Below are 17,638 nucleotides of genomic sequence, written 5' to 3'. Positions count from 1 at the left end.
GGATTAGTCTTACAACGTTTATACTTAGCTGATTTATACTCTCCTTTTACAATGGCATGATCACTAGTGAAGACCTCTGTGTATAGAACCTAGAAAGTGCATGCAACCAATACAAAAAACACCAACATCATCACTCTACCTGTTGCATGAAATGAAAGATAGACCTGTAGCTAGAAAACACATCACTGCTTATGTACGTTTTGAAAGCAGTTAAATTCCAGCCAGGTGTGAAAAAAACATTAGTAATGCTAAAGAAAATAAACTCTGGAGTTGGTATGTCGAATTTTTTGGAAATATTTAACGTCAGGGTGGAAAATAATTTTTAGAAGTTCTTTGCATTATCTAAAATGTAATTTATGTTAGTAAATGGATCCTTTAGTCCCACTAAAAATGATGTTCAATTGAATTTAATTTCTCTAGTTAGAGCCTACCTAAAGCTTATATTTTCTATGAAACTTAGTGTTAAGAAAGACCTTTTGTGAATCCATACATATTCACTGCGTCAGATTACTAAAACAGAAGCAACTCTTCAGAAGATATTGAATTTACATCAATATATACCTGGTATATGAAGTAAAATCAGTATCTATCATACTGCATTATTTTGGATGACACATAATAAATATCACAAAGCTCCCTTTCCTTCCTTCCCCTTTCCTTCCTTCCCCTTTCCTTCCTTCTCTCTCTCTCTTTCTTTCTTTCTTTGTCTTATTTATTCAAACTGCAAAATCCATAAAGCTACCTGACAATTTATCTGTCCTAGGTAGCATTGTAAGAATGCCTCTGTGTAATATTCAGTGCGCTAAAATTGCATAAATACTCTTTTTAGTGTTTAATGTGAATATGAAATAAAAACAAATAAATAAATAAATAAAAGCCTACTAATGAAATAGTGATAAGCACAAGTTACAATAAATATTAAATATTTTTCTAACAATAAACATGGATTTTTAGAGTGACAGCTAATGTCATGATTGGAATTTCCTTTATATTAAATAGCATTAGGAAAGTATAATTAGAAATGATAGTTTTCTACCACGTTAAAGAATAATTTATGGAACCTCAGCAGAGATGTTTTGAGATGAAGAGTGTAAGTTAAATAGAGAGTTGCAAACAAAGTGGCAGAGCATTGTTTTTCAAAACAAACTGTGCCGATACTTTTTCTTTTTGTCGTTTATTTAATTAAGGGCACTTGGCTAATTATTTCTATTTAAAGAAGGTCCCTTTTAGAAATCTTTCAATTTCAAGAGCTTGTGCTTGAAATTTACTCCAATCTTTCTTTTTGTACCAAATTTATATATTTTCTTTCTTCCTTTTTTATTTACTTGTATCATTTTAATCTATACTTTGGTACTTCAGCTTTTCTCCTCTAAAAAATAAGAAATTTCTCCTCTAAGAAATAAGTTTCAATGTTTTCCTTGTCTTAAGCTTTGAAAAAAGACCTGACTGTTGAAACTCTATGCTGAGAAAAATGCCTTCGGACACTGTGTTCCAACACAGGTATTGCAGTCTATTTCTCCTACCCTGTTGGCAAGCCATATTGTTTTCATGTAGAGCTTCTGTTTCTTTCTTTGGCTAAAGTACACCAATGGAGCAAAAGGGAGGAAGTATCTTGAAATCAGATATGTATTTTTTCAGGCTTCTGAACAAAATATTTCACCACTTCTTGTTTGTTTGTTTGTTTGTTTTCCCCCTAATGGAAAGAGACAATATTTATTCTTTTAGTTATTCCACATATTAATTTTTCTCCTGTTTTCCTTTTCTTATGGAAGAAAAAATAATCAATTGTAATATTTGAAAACATTTTATTAGTGACTGTGAAATTCCAAAATATAAAATGTCTGTTCTTGTCACATAGATAAATAATTTCATACTGCAAGAATTTTACAGTACTTACTTACTCATGTGAATAATACTACTGACTTTTAAGAACTCTCAATGACTAAATGTATCACTGGGGGGGGGGGGGGGGGAGATCGTTTTCTGAAAGGTTGATTTAAAGGTTGATTTTTTTTTCTTAACTAATATGACAAATAGTCCTGAAAAGATATTTGTAGTCAGCAAATTTGAGCCTCTGTAGTATATCACAAACAGCAAAACCGTTTTAGCAGTGCCAAGCACTTGAAGAGGGAAGTGAGAGAAAGATGTATTTTTCATTAAGACAAAATGATTCTTTGTTGCCCTAGTTGTGCTGTGCGAATTTTCTCACACTGGAAAAAAGCCAAAACCAATTTTTTTCATTTGATGTCTAGCTAGATTTGAGAATGTTTTACAGTCATTTAAAAAAAGGAGTAAGAAACCTCTGCAGATGCAAGTATGTTGTTTAAAAGAGTTCCAAACAGGAAAAAAATGTTATTGTTATAATATATTATGATGTACTTTTCAACCAGGCTGAGACCCATGCAACCAGAAGTGTATGGTGATATTCCAACCTCTCTCTTCGACATTTGTTCTTGTTGCTCAACTAATATTGACTGTGAGAGTGGACCTGACAGATTTAGCTTTCATATTCTAGTTAAAACAGTTCTTCAGTAGAACTAAAAAATTAATGAAGGTGTTTGTTATACAAGGTTTTATCGTATCTCCATCTCTACAAGAGTTCTACAAGTTCCATTTAGCAATGTACCTAGTGCTTTACAGTGTTCGTTTTCTTGTCTTTATCTTATTGCTGTTTTCCAGGTGTCCCATGTCTACAAAATCCCATAAAGACAACTAGCATTGAGATCCAATGCTTTCAGGCAGACCTGAGGTATTCTTACATTACACCTATTTCTGTTCAGAGCACACAAAGAAATGTGTAGATCAGTTAACTACTTATAAATGTATACATATACAGAGTTGAAATTTTTGTGGAAGTTGTGTTTCTGTCTTTAAGGTGCATGCAGCCATCCTCATGCTATTTTTCTTCATTCAACTTCTCACCCAGTGCTATATCCTTTCAATGCATCCACTATAATTAAGAAAAAAAAACAAACACTGAGACAGTGTTGTAATTTAACCCTAGCAGACAACTAAGCCTCACACAGTTGTTCATTCACTCCCCCCAGTTGGGATGGAGGGAGAGAATCCGGAGGAAGGTAAAACTTGAGGGTTGAGACAAGTTTGACAGTTTAATACAACAGAAAAGGAAGGGATAATAATAATGTTAATAATAATAATGTTTTATTATTATATATGTGATACATAGTGATCATAGTGATAGTAAACAAGTGATGCATAATGCAATTGCTCACCACCAGCTGACCAATGCCCAGCCAGGTCCCAAGAAGTGGCCACCCTGCTCTGTTTTTATTGTTCTGTATGATGCCATATAGTGTGGAATATCCCTTTGGCCAGTTTGGGTCAGCTGTCCTGGCTGTGTCTCCTCCCAGCTTCTTGTGCACCCCCAGCCCTGTGCTGGCAGGGAAGTATGAGAAGCTGTAAGCTGTAAGAAGTGTATGCTTTGCTCAACAACAACTAAAACATCAGTGTGCTATCAATTTTTTTTTCTCCTAAATTCAAAACATGGCAACAAAACAGCCACTATGAAGAAAATTATCTCTGCCAAAACCAGGACAGACAGAATGATTGTGAACATACTGAGATGACAATAAACACTTAGCCAAGTGAAGAAACACTGGACAGTATGCATGGTGTTGTCATTCTGAGGAACACATCTGTGTGGCAATGACTTACAAAGAAAAGTCTGTGTTTTGCTTAGATGGCTTTTATGGAGCTGACACTGCTCTTAACATACTGTCAAATCCTTGAGTACAAATCATTGTAATGAAACCAATACTTAACTTCCTAATTCTTCTTCAGCTTTCATGTCTGTTGTAGTTCTACCAGTCATAAACCATATCATTCTTAATTTATGAACCTTTCTTTTACATAAGTTTAAAAAATTTATTATTATTTTAAAATTATTAATAGGAAGCTCCCAGATGCTCTTTGATATCCTTTGTATTCTCCTGAAATTCATTGCTGTTCATTTGGTCTGTGATCTGCATATCATTCCTGTTCTCCTGACAAATAAATGGTGGAGAATCTCATGAGCCATTGGGCTAGGAGTACCAGGCTTGTTTTCAATTTTCCCCTTGTCATGTGTAGCAGACGCCTGGGACTACAGCTGTGTCACCCTCATGTCCATAGCAGTCTTAGAGAAAATGGTGTATATCTTACCATACAGACAAAGCACCAAATCATCATCTTGCCTAAGGAAGCTGGGACTCGTTACCAATGAAAACAAATACTTACTACAGAAAAAAAAATAAATAAAGGAGTGAAATTTGAATTGTAAAATGAGCTTAGGCCTTTAAATGGTGACTTACAAGTCTGTATTTTTAGGACGTTTTATGATGTTTTGATGTTTCATAATGCCACTTAGCTAAGGGTTTAGAAAAGAAAATCAGGATGCTGTTATTGCAAAAAATAGTTTATTGATTTTAAATTAATAAATTTATTTTATTAAGCACTGCTGAGAACAATTCTGTGCATAAGCATTCTGTAACATAATGCTCTAAAATCTATCTCAAAAAGACTTATTGGCAAATTTGGTAAGTGGTTAAGACATGCTGGTGGTTAAGACAGGCTTTGTAACTAGAGAAGAATTGGCATCACATTCACCCACCTTCAACAGCCAAAGAAAGGCATTTGGACACTCACTGATTGATTTATTGTTTGGAGCAAATTTGAAACTAACACCCTTGGTTCACTAGCAAAATATGCTCTCTGCTCTATTTCCCTCTGTTTTTTTTGTTGTTGTTGTTTGTTTGTTTGTTTGTTTTTAATTATCTGAAAGTGTAACTAAGAGTGAATAGAAGCAAGGAAAAATATGCTGGACTACTGCAAACATTCAGTGTAGTATTCAAACAAACAAATATAGAGCATACATGTAACACATCACCTGAGCTGCTGTGAGATGGTTAAGCAGGTGCTTTTGTGATGGTTTCACCCTGATGGAGAGCTAAACTCCACAAGAATGCTCTCTCACTTCCACTCCTCAAAGGAAGAGGAGGAGAAAATATGATGGAGAAAAGGCACAAGGGTTGAGATAAGGACAGAGAGATCATTCACCAATTACCATCACAGGCAAGACAGACTCAACCTAGGCAGACTGATATAATTTACTGCCTACCACTAGCAGACTAGAACAGTGAGAAACTAAAAGGAAACTAAAACCACCTTCACCCCCCATCCACCCCCGTCTATGTCCATCCATCAGGTGCAAACTGCTCCAGCACGGGTCCCCCACGGGCAGCAGCTCCCCCCAGACCCCCTGCTCCTGTGTGGGCTCCTCTCCACGGGCTGCAGCTCTGGCCCGGGGCCTGCTCCACCGGGGGCTCCTCCACGGGCTGCAGCGTGGAGATCTGCTCCATGTGGGACCCATGGGCTGCAGGGGGACAGCCTGCTCCACCAGGGGTCTCTCCACAGGCTGCAGGGGAACTGCAGCTGCGTGCCTGGAGCACCTCCTGCCCTCCTTCTGCACTGACCTTGGTGTCTGCAGGGCTGGTTCTCACTCCTCACTCTCCCAGCTGCAGTTTTGCTGCAGGTTTTTTTCCCTTTCTTCAATCAGTTCTCCCAGAGGCCCGACCAGCATCACTCACTGGCTCAACTCTGGCCAGTAGCGGGTCCCTTTTGGAGTCAGCTGGAGCTGGCTCTGATCTGACATGGGGCAGCTGCTGGGCTCTGCTCACCAAGGCCACCCATGCAGCACCCCTGCTACCAAAACCTTGCCATGTTACAAAGCCAATACAGATCTCTAGTTATTCTTTTATTCCACAGGTATTTCAAAATATATCAGAGACAATAAATCTGAATTTGAAGGATTCATATTTCCAACCAAAAATCCTGCACTGTAGCATAGTGAGGTACGTTTAAATCTAAGAAATTTGAGAATGTAGGTGTAAATTTGTTATGACTGCTAATACAGAAAAAGTTTCGGGGAGGGGGAGTGGGGGGAGTAGAAGAATACACAAGTGATTATATAAGAAATGGAAGATTTCAGCCACTGATGTTCCTGGAAAATTTGCCATCGGGTACCCTGGGTCTGTGGGTATTTTGTAGAATAATCCAGTGTAATTATGGTTTATAAGATGACAATTTTGGAAGATTTTTGTCATATTCTGTTTGTACCTTTGCTTATGCAGCCTTATTTTTGGTGTTTTTTGCACCTTTCTCTTTACAGGGAGATGTGTTTTTAACAAATCACTTGTAAAAAACATGAAATAAAAGATTCTCATGGAGTCTTTCAGTGAATGACAGTAGCTGTAATGCAGACCTCTGCAAGAAACCTACCAGCGCTAGTTTATCATTACCTTTCATTGAGGTTATCTACTATGCTATTATTTTTGCTAAAACAGATACAGCAGTCATGTCTCAGAACTGACAATATTTATATCCTAGACTGTAATTGGTAAAGAGTTTCTAGTTTCTATTGTGGGCTATCAGACAGCCATTGCACTATGCTATATTTATTAGGGGGAGAAAAAAAAATGATGGGGAATGTTTGCATTTCTACCCCAATTATGCCAGTAAAGCAAATGAGCTTTATTTATAGCAAATAAGTGGTCTTGTAAAATAGCACATTCCAAATTATATTTCCTTGCAGGTCTGTTGGCATAACTCAGACTGATGTCAGATCTTGTGTTTTCTTTCTCCGTTTAAATTTCTAACTGCTAGGAAGGATTTTCATCCTGGAGCAAGGCTTGAATATAAAGTGTTCCCATATAAAAAACAATTTATGTGGGGTCACAGTCTCTCCCCAAGCATAGCCTGTATTTCTGGTATGTGTTCTGTAGAGATTTGCTAGAGCCAAGTATGAACCCTAAATCAAGGGTATTGGAAGAGTGATAACAAAAAGCACAAACTCAGAGATGCACTGCTTGCTGCAATCTTCTCTCTCACAGGAAGTGTCACCACATCTACTATTATGAATACAATACATATTACAAAAACTGAACACAAAAGTGCAAATAAACATTAAAGAACTCTGTTGTTTCTGCTCCTACGGTGCTTTTTTGGGTGTTTGTGGCTGGGACCTCCGAATCATTGAAACAGAGATGTTTAGTGGTTTGTTGTTAACACACTCCACTAGGAGTACTACTTGGGAAGTGTGACTTTCCTACAGATCTGTTGCAGGACTTTGGGCAAGTAGTTTCTCTCTGTCTTTCTTCCCAAAGTATATGCTGGGGACTATGTTTCCCCCTTGTTTAGTACAGAACTGAATGGAGAGATGATGAATGCCACACAAGATCCTGCACAGAGCAAAAAGCAAACAAATAAACAAAAGACAAACAAGACAAACAACAACAACAAAAGAAAAAAAAAGAAAAAAGAAAAAGAAGGAAGCAGTGTTGGTACTCATTTTAATTTCTATATCCCCTCTAGTGTTTAGAGAAGGCACTTATACTCCTGAATATTGATTATATAGATTTGGAATTCCCCATAGCAAATGGCTCTCCCTGCAGTATTCTTGATGCTTTCAAATAGAATACAGTTTCAAAAATAATGGGAGAAATACAAGCAGAAGAGGAAAATCTTTGTGCTTTTCTCTCTCAAAAGTAATTGACATTAAATCACTTGTCAATTTTTGTCCCTGTCTTTTTCAACAGTTTAGTTGTTAACAGGACATAACTTAATTTTGATATACAATTTTGCAAGTAAGAGAAGGCAGTTGCATTTGTGTGTAACGTAACGAACAATATCTATATGACATCAATACAGGCTCTATCTGCAGACTATTAATTTTCAATGCTGTGACATTTTAAATATGTTATAAATTCTCTTGTTTTCCTTGGTGACTTTTAAAGAAATACTTGCAATGATTTAGTTAAAATGCTTTATTTAAAAAACAAACAAACAAAAAAAACCCCACAAACATAACTTTCACAAAGGGATATTTAGTATGTGGTACTGTAAGATATGGCATTTCATTGAAGCTTTCCTTTATGGAGAAAAAGGGCTGAATGTTGAGAACAGAAATATACTCCATACACCACTCCCACCCCCACACCACCACACTCCAGTTTAATAATCTGAAGATAAACTGTTTAAATATTTAATCACCTGTGGTTTCTACAGAGTAATTTGAGATGTTCTTGTACAGAAAGGTGTATGATTTACCTTAGGCATGTGTCTTAGAATGATATGATGGCTCTCAGGGATGACTATCTCTCTGTTGACTATAGGCAGGCTAGATTGTCGTCTTGGACAAGGGAGCTTCCTACAACTTAAATAGTGTCCTGGACATATGATGGTGAAATTGCATTTCGCCTTAATCCGTGCTGTGGAGAAACAGCCTGCATACCATGTCATAATGTACTCCTTAGAGAGCTTGTAAAACATGAGACAACTTTGTCCAAACAAAATTTGCAGAGCAGGTTCTTCAACAATGGCAATTGAATAACAGCTTTTCTCAACTGTCCATATCATAGGGAGCTTCATTACACTTCTAAACAAAAAGGCATTGCTTGGTTCTGTAGGAAATTTATTAGGAACTATACAAAGTTCTAAATGGGGAAGAAGGATGAATCATATGTCAGGTTTCAAAAGTGTTCTTTGCAGAAAAAGCAGCAGCACATGCTTCTTCATACTTTAATTTAGCTAATGTGTCATTTAGAGAAAGGGTAAAATCAAGGGACTTAGAAAAACACAGGACTTTGAACAGCAGTTCTCCAGAAGATTTATTTTTAGGTGTTTTTTGAAAGTTTTCTTAGGAAATACAACTGCTATAATATCTTAATAAAGGATTCATTGGTAAACTGAAGAGGTTTCACCATAGCCAGGAAATAACCCCCCTTTCTGTTCTATGAGGATTACACCCATCTCTGAAACTTGAAAACCTAGGTTACTTGTAAATCTTACATGGTATCTTATGCTGAAAGAACACCATCAAGGCTACAAGGTCATGAATTAGAGGTTAATAAATAAATTTTATTTCTTGGTAAGGGTAATATTCATTCAGTTTTCCATTTGTAACAGATTGTCATGCCTTCCCTATTGTGGGTTTTATTGTTTTATTCACTACTTGGCTATCAGATTCTGAAAATATACAAGTTAAAGGTCTGACAAACATCTCTTTGATTATGTTTGTGGGTTTTTTGTTTGTTTGTTTTTACAGCATAATGCAGAATCTCCCTTCTTACCCACATGCTGATTAAAAGTAGAGCTCCATGGAAAATAACAGGCAATCATTTAGTTAACTTTAGGATATACCTACCTCAAACAGTTAAGCATCCTGTAGCTCTGGGACATGACTGCAGGAGGAAACCATTCTTAAGTAATCTTGGCAGGGATTCAGAACACACAAGCTATCTTGTATTAATATCCTTTGTGAACAACTGCTAGTGAACAGTCAAAATGAAGCAGTTTATCCTATCTTTCAAAAGTATAAGTTACTGTCATACTCAGTGGTGCTAAAGGAAGCCCATTGCAGTTAGGTAAAGCAAACTGGAGCCTTAAGGAAATGGCAAATGGTCTAAGAGGTATGGATTATTTTGTGTGTATGTATTTGCATACTACTCATCTAAAGGAACTGTGAGGATAAATAAAACTATCAGAACAGTTCCCTAAAATCTCTGAAGTGTTCCAAGTTAAACAAACAAACAAACAAACAAAAACTTACTGTCTCAATACATTAATTTTTAAAATTTCGTATTTAAAGACTTTGTATTTTTATTGGTTTTGTACAAGAAATATTACTGACACAAAGGACACTCTTCATGTTGAAGTCTAGTTCCTGCCTTAAACAAGGCAAAGCACCAAAGTTTATCATAAATAAACTTGCCAGAATTTTGTTATGGGAAAAAAATTGCATTTTTGCTACCATACGCCTGGCAAATAATGAACCATTTTAGTTGTTTTATATTTTATTTTTAATGATTTCTCAGACAGATGCTGAATCAGAAGGACAGCTAAACAGTTTGAATTGTGTGGAGTTGAAATAAATAAAAATTGATTCTTATAATGGAAAATGTCTCTTGACTCCAGTGACAAAGGAAGCCATTTGTATTACTGAAGAGATGAAGGAATATCAGAGTAAAAATATACTAAAAGGTCTACTACTCTATCTTGCCTTGTTTAGGAGTCTTTAACTATAACATATTTTTTTCCCATTGCTCCAGTTTAGACTACTTAATTGCAGGACTGATGCCAGTAACAGCATATAGTAGCAGCTATAAATGTGACTATCTGTAGCACACAAATCCAGGTGTTAATGGAGATTCCAAATAGCTTGGACTTAAAGAATAATAATAAAAACATTACAAATATATATATATGCTAATGGGGTTGAGAGACTTCATTGGAATAAACTCTAAATCTAATATAAAGCTTATGAAAGCAAATATCCATTTATTTTATAAAGAATGTCATTCATACAGTCTCACAGACTTTGTTACAGTTACATAACTGTGTTAATAGAAATACAGATCCAATTTTCATTTGGAGTTTTAAATGAGTGCTAAGGTATGCACACTAGAAACTTTTATACACTGTTGCATTCATGAAATAAAAGTGAGATTTTTTTTTGGCTCATTAGAGATAAGCAACTTAGTCTGAATTAGTAATATCACAGCTCCGTTGTATTTTTTGATAAACTCTATGTTGTTATTTGGGAAAAAAAAAGTGCTAAGAAATTTAAGTCATGCTGAGAACATATACATTTATGGGCCATTGATAGCTTCACAAGACGAAGATAATAGTTTTGATATGGCTGAATGATGGAAGGACTGAAAGGATGACTTGGGCAGCTACATGACATTTTGTCTACCCTGTGCTCTTGTCCCTGGCACAGGAGGGGTGATGCAGGCAGAATTGAAGGTGTCTCTTACGGCCACAAAGGAGTCAGCAGCTCCTGGAAAGGAAGAGGCTGAATAACAAAATGTCTTCTCTCTTTTTAAGTAGGCTGTCACAAATACTATTGGAATGCTCCCTGATAGAAGTTAAGGAAAGGTAAAAGGAAAGGGGAGAGGGGGGGAGAGGGAAAAGAGAGGAAAGGAGAGAAAAGGAGGGAAGAGGAAAGGAGCAGAGAGGAGAGGAACAGAAAGGGAGAGAACAGAACAGAAATGGGAGGGAAGGGGAAGGAAGGGATGATCTCAGAAAATTAATGTTCTCCTATACTATATAGCCCACGGCTGGACATATTGCACTTTGATCACCATTAACACAGTGTTTTCAGCTTCAATAGAAAGTGAACTCCTCACAAAGGACCTGCACTTTCTATTGTCACCTGTGAAACTAATAAACTTCTGGTTTATGAGAACTGTACTGTTATTTTCTGAAGAATAAGTCATGCACTTAAGTGTCCAAACACAATAGATTTTTTTGTAAATTCTCCAACATTCAAAGGAACAAACCAGTGGGAAAAAAAAAAAAAAGTGTGATAATTGTTAGATCAGACCTCAGGACTACCTAGAAGTAAGCTTCAAAGGGCTATTTCTTCGAATAGAAAACATTTGTGCTAGAGGTGAGGATACTAGGATACTTTATAGGATGTATTTGATTTAGAATTTACATTGGTTCAATTAAGGACATGAGAATTTGGTTCCTTAAAGATATAAAGAATGTTTATTCATGTACAACCTGTTTCTGTAAAAAGCCTGTGATCATCTGATTTTTATGTAGAGTATTACTGAATGTGATGATGTTACTCATCTGAGTAAATTCAGCTACGAGCATTTTCATAATCAAATCTTAGTTGAAAGGAGGGTAGATAAGGAGTTGCATGCTTCAATCATTATGCTAGAATTGCAGACAGCACTATATGGTAACATCAAAAAGTACACATATTAAACCTGATGCTTCAAATATGCTTTAAATATACAGTATAAATGGGTTTAAAATGTGGGGTTGGAACTAAACGATCTTTCAGGTCCCTTCAAACCTAAGCCATTCTATGATTCTATAAAAATGGACAGGAATTATGACCAGAAGTCCAAAAGAAGAGGCTACACTTCAGTCCTGAAGATGGGAAGGGAGATGACCAGAAATTAAAATTAGAGGGTACAAAAACAAACAAACAAACAAAAAAGAAAAAAGCAACATGCAAAATAAAATAAACAAAAGCAAAACCAACCAAACACACACACACACACACAAAAAAAAAAAAAAAAGAAGAGAGAAAGAGAACATGAATACAGAAGAAAGGAGCAAAAGACAAAAAACAATTGCTTGACACTGTTCAATTTTTATTATAAGGGAAATCCTTAAAAGCCTCATTTAAAAGCACTTGTCTCCTCCATTTCTATCATTGAAGAACGGAATTAGTAGCAACTGGAAGAAAACATCGGGAAAGGATGATCAAGTCTTGAATATCAGAAGCAGCAATCTTCAGAAAACTGTAGGGACAGTATACCCCAAGCATCCATTATGGTTTTCAGTTAAATAAATCATTTCAATTTTGCACATTGTTCACTCACTTTGAGGAAAAAAAAACAAACCCCAAAAACCAACCAAACAAAAAAACATGAACAAAAAGCTTTCTACAAAATGTTTGCTTTGACTCTGTTAAGGAAACTAGTAATCTTTTCATTTTTCACAGTTCTCCAGTAAAACTTTTGCTGGTGACCTAACTTTTTCCTCCCATTTTTAATATACAGTTTCACTGTTCTTTTAAAAAATGTTTATTTTTCTTTGCCATTACTCCTTTTCTTGTTGTTCTTCCTTCAGATTTCATTTATTAACATTTGACTGTTTGTAATGTTCCTGTTTCCCTGATCCTCTGATATTTTATTATTTTCATTTATTATTTTCATTACCTGAACCTAAAGAAGAGTTCAACAGTACATAGACCTTATCAGTGCCACAAATGTGTATAAGGCAGGAAACAGGCAGAGCTTCTGCTTTCTCTTGATCTCTAATGCACACAGAAATGTTCTCACTAGACCCAACGGCCTTCCATATTTTGTGTGTACATCTTATTTTTTCTGTATTAAATTTGAAAGACTTAAATTTGTTGCTTGAGCAGCGGTGCTTCTTTGCTATCTTATTGAAAAGCTGCAGATATGGACAGAAATGAAATACAGTGGGAAAAAAAAAAAAAAGTAAGGCTTTAGCCCTGCGCAGTTATAGACCTACAGAAAATGGTGCCTGGTGTTCTGACTTGTTCACTGAGATGTTGTGAGCAGGCTTTCCTTGGCTGACCATAACTGAAAATATTGATTTATGGGGGGCACTACATGGACTCCACCACTGTTTGAGACTTTAATTTTTGCTCTGTCTATAGGTTTTGCCATATATCCTTTGGCCTAATACAGAGATTTCAAATTTTGTGAGACTTAGCAACAACTTTGAAATGTTTTTTCCCCAGCTGCTTGAAGCAGACAGAAAAAGTAACATAAAGGATGAGCCTGGGTAGTATCACGATTCTGTCTGTGTGTTAGTCTACTGTAATGTTCCTGGAGGGGGGAAAAAAAAAAGTTTTAGTTTGTGGACATAAGTAATTTGGGGACAGAAGACGCAAAGTCCTTCATAAAAATCAACAGATTTGGTTTGGGGCAAAAAAAGGACAAGTAACGGCTTGAAGACTGTTCAGTTTTTCTCTCTTTGCTGCCTGTAATCAGTCCAGTCTGGAAAAAAAAAAAATTGTTTTGTCTCTGTCACAGTCCATCAAGATTCATCTGCAGAGTGTCAAATCACTCATCCATACAATAAAAGGAAAGATTATTTGATATCTCTTAGATAAATAATATCTCCAAATTTATTTCCAGGTTGATCTTCCCTTCACACTGTGTTATTAGGACTTGCTTCCTGCCAGGCTGCACATGAGACAAACTCCTCTGATGAAAGTCAGGGATATAACTTCAGCCCTGAGACTTCACTGAAGAGCCATGAGGGTGAAGAGAAAAGCAGAGAGATGGTTCGAATGGGATTGTAACTATTTTGATATTTGATATTGCTACTTGGCAATGGGGAAAGGGACACTGTGTACATGCTTTGGGATGCGCAATCTGCATTTCATATTTTCGCATGACATTCCCATACTAGATCCTATAGGCATGCTATGATGCAAGACTATAGCCCTTACTACCTGTAATTCCCACAGAAATCAATTAAAGGTAAGGATGGATGACAAGATAAAGATTGTGCCACTGGGTATTATTTGTATGGGGATAAAATCTGAGATTCATTTGGATAAAACAAATGAGAATTTGAAGAATCCTGGACATTGAGAAAAATTGAAAGAATATGAGTGTGATTTCTCTCAAATATTTACATTGTTAGCTGTTTGGAGACAAAACAGCAGGGCAGCTTTTATAAATCTTTTCACTTTGTCAAGTTGTGAATGAAAGCTGGAAATATAGATAGGGCATTTTCCTCTTAAATTTTGAGCTAATTAGCAAAGGTATTGGAGTCAAGTTTGTGTGTTTGTTTGCTTATTTTAGTAACGCTTTTTCAATGAGAGAGAGGCACAAAAAAAAAAGAATTTAGTACTCCTTAGTGAATAAAAGTTTTTGGAGACAAAATGAAATGTATAGATCCCTTTACATTTTAATATCCAGATATGGGAAGCTGAGCCTAGCAACAGAAATGTGAGGTGAAATTCCTAAACCGATACTTAAGGCATTTCTGTGTTATAATTGTGGCTAAAGAATTTAAGTGATGAATATGGCTACTTTCACATGGATAGTCACTACGTTTCTTTTGGTTTGTTTGCTTGGTTTTGTTTTAAAGAAGACATTAAACACACTACATTCATAAAGAAGGAGCTACAAAAATGTGCAATATTTTAAACACATACATTAAACTCTTTCCATGATGAAGATCTTCACAACATTTTGTGGCATTTCCTGTGACGATAAGATAGTTTTCTGGAAGATACGGGATTCATGCCTTACTCTTTAATGCTGTTACTAAAGATAAATAAACTGAATTAAATGAGGATGTGTAAGTCTTATGTTTTATTCTATTGAAAATTCTCTTAATAAATAAATAAATAAATAAATAAATAAATAAATAAATAAATAAATAAGATAAAATTAGATAGACTGCAAGGCCTGGGCTGATATGGGTTGCTTGTTTAGCTTTTATTTTTGCATAATGCAAAAATAAAACAGAACATAACCCTATGCATTCTTGTATGAGATATCTTTTGATACTGCTTGGTTTTCATGCTCTTAGCAATTATAGATTAATGGGAAGGTATCCATTATAATTCAAGGAGAAGGAAAATCTAGCAGAAACCTTGCTCTTTTCTTCCATGTACTTTCTTGAAGGCCATGGGTCAGGCTAATTTTTGTGCTCCTTCACATGCTCTGAATCCTACTGGAATGGGAAATGGAAGTTCTGAAGTATGAGAAACTATGTTCTCATTGTCCATACTGTTTTTGATTATTAATTTGCTGTTAATATGCACCTAGCTTCCCATCAGTCTCACATTTCAAATGAGCCCAGGTTTAAACATTCACATCAAGAGCTTTGATCTGTGATTCATATGGTAGAAATCAGCCACATAATTCTAAAGGTTTCTGAGTTTGGTTTTCTAGGATTACAAGTGTAAAGCTTCAAAATAGTTGCTCTCTTTTTCCTATTCCCTACAATCTACACTGAGGACTGTAAGTAAATTCAGAATTTTGTTTCTTATCTGATCCCAAAAATCAAAGCCTCTAAGTGTGAGTCGATCATGGAAAACAAAGTTTGTTACAGGTAAATTTATTGTTAGTTGTTTGAGGTAGATATCTTCAACTAGTCATGCATTTCTGTTGCACAGTTTTGCTGTTGTTGTTGTTGTGCAAGTATAATGCAATACATGGATCATCACTGATTACACTTTACTTTGGAAAGTGCTGTTTAATGTAATCCTGGATTTAAAGAGCAGTAGAAAAACTTAGATAACATAGATAATCTACATTAAAATGTTCATAATTGTTAAGAAACAGAAATGTTGGTTTTATTTATATTATTGATAAAGTCAACAGTAGCAAGATGATTTATTTTTTATTATTCATTCATTTATTTATTTATTTATTTATTTATTTTTACAATAGGTAATATTAATGCTTTCCCAAGGGAACATAAAGACTTAAAGTAACTGAAATAAAAACCTTTGGATGATGAATGATACTACATTTAGCTGCTGCAGCTGGAAAATCACTACTTTCATCTGTGATGAAAGCCAAATACAGCCAAAATGGTGGAATGGACAGTGTGCCTGCTTTTTAATACTAAAGCCTAACCTGTCTTCCAGAGGTTCCTCTCTCTGAGAGCCTAGGAATAGTGTCACAAAACAAAGCTTTTTATCACCTTGACTTACTTTTAAGGAGAAAATTTATATTGAAGTGTATGATCTAAATCCATGCAAGATAAGAGAAACAGAGTTATCTTTATATGCAAGTTTAAACACACATAAGTTTAATAGTTGAGATGCAGATAGATGCATGTCAGCTAGCTCAGGGATTCATGAAGAAAAATGCTGAAATGAAAAAGCATGAAACCCTTATTAAAACAAATGGAGGAGAATCAGTAGATGACAACATCCAGGATCTGCTTGCACTGTTGAGCACAGGAGGCTGACCCTTTCCCACCCCAAATTTGCAACTGTCTGTACAGAAAAGATCACTGGGTGTAGCAAGATAATGTTAAACTTATTAACACTGACCTCATAGCTTGCTGGTCCTAGCCCTTTTATGCATCCTATCCCTTTATCTGCCAACAGATTTACACTGGTAACTTGAACATATCCTGCTTTTAGAGTCTCTTCCTTTATGTTAAAACTTACCTAATATAAAAGTACCCAGAGAAGAAGAAATGAAAAAGGTTGTATTCTAATGTATTCTAATGTATGCACATTAGAATGTATGCACTATGTCCTTCACATCTATGAATATATCTATAGTGTGCACATATTCCGGACATTCAGAGGTATTTTCTTGGAGGGGAAAGAAGAAGAGACAGATGAGTGGAATTAAGGTGGCTTCAGTCAAAAAAACTGTGTGATAGGCCTAGTAAGAGAAGTATTATTATTATTTTTTTAATTATTTCTCCTAAAAAATAGGTACAGATAATCCTACAGTCCACATTAGCATATCATGGCCAAGAATTCTAGGTATTAGAGTTGATAAATTATTACTATACTCAAAAAATGATAAGGCTGTCAGCTATGCTCAGTCTCTCTGACATAAGACTACACTCCTGTATAAAGCTCTGTAAAACTGTCTCAATATATACATCTTACATAAAACAAAAACAAAAACAAACAAACAAAAACTTGGCATTAATATACTACTGGCACTAATATACTACTGGCATTAATATACTATATAATAGTATATATATACTATAGTATATAGTATATATAGTATATATATACTATATAATTTTAAAATATATAATTAATATATATAATATAATACATAATATAATTAATATATATAATTAATATTAATACTGGCATTAATATACTACTGGCATTAATATACTACAAGTAAACAAAATAGAGCAACAAATACAAATGCTAGTTCAGTTTATTCTTAAGAAGAACAGAGTATATTTAGTTCTCCAAAGAAGATAAAGGTAATTAATACTTTTTAGCTTCAGCAGAGTAAGTTGTATAAATTTTGTGCCAAGACACTTCTGTCAGACTCACTTTGTATACAAAGTAAGTATTGTATGCATGTATACATATATATGCACAATAAGTGCATGAATGAGAGCAATGTTT

General features: G+C 35.3%; 1 long non-coding RNA gene across 1 annotated transcript; it reads left to right on the top strand.

Moving 5' to 3' along the window:
• The first annotated feature begins 1,426 nt into the window (after positions 1 to 1,426).
• On the top strand, positions 1,427 to 17,210 carry LOC308189863. The gene is made up of 3 exons (XR_013946660.1): positions 1,427 to 1,500; positions 2,680 to 2,749; positions 13,689 to 17,210. It is a non-coding gene; the product is annotated as an uncharacterized lncRNA (long non-coding RNA).
• The last annotated feature ends 428 nt before the right edge of the window (positions 17,211 to 17,638 follow it).

This window comes from Anser brachyrhynchus (genome assembly GCF_964034855.1).
Source record: "Anser brachyrhynchus genome assembly, chromosome: 2".
Lineage (NCBI taxonomy): Eukaryota > Metazoa > Chordata > Aves > Anseriformes > Anatidae > Anser > Anser brachyrhynchus.
Note: the sequence above shows the minus strand (reverse complement) of the source record. Positions and strands in the feature narration are given on the sequence as shown.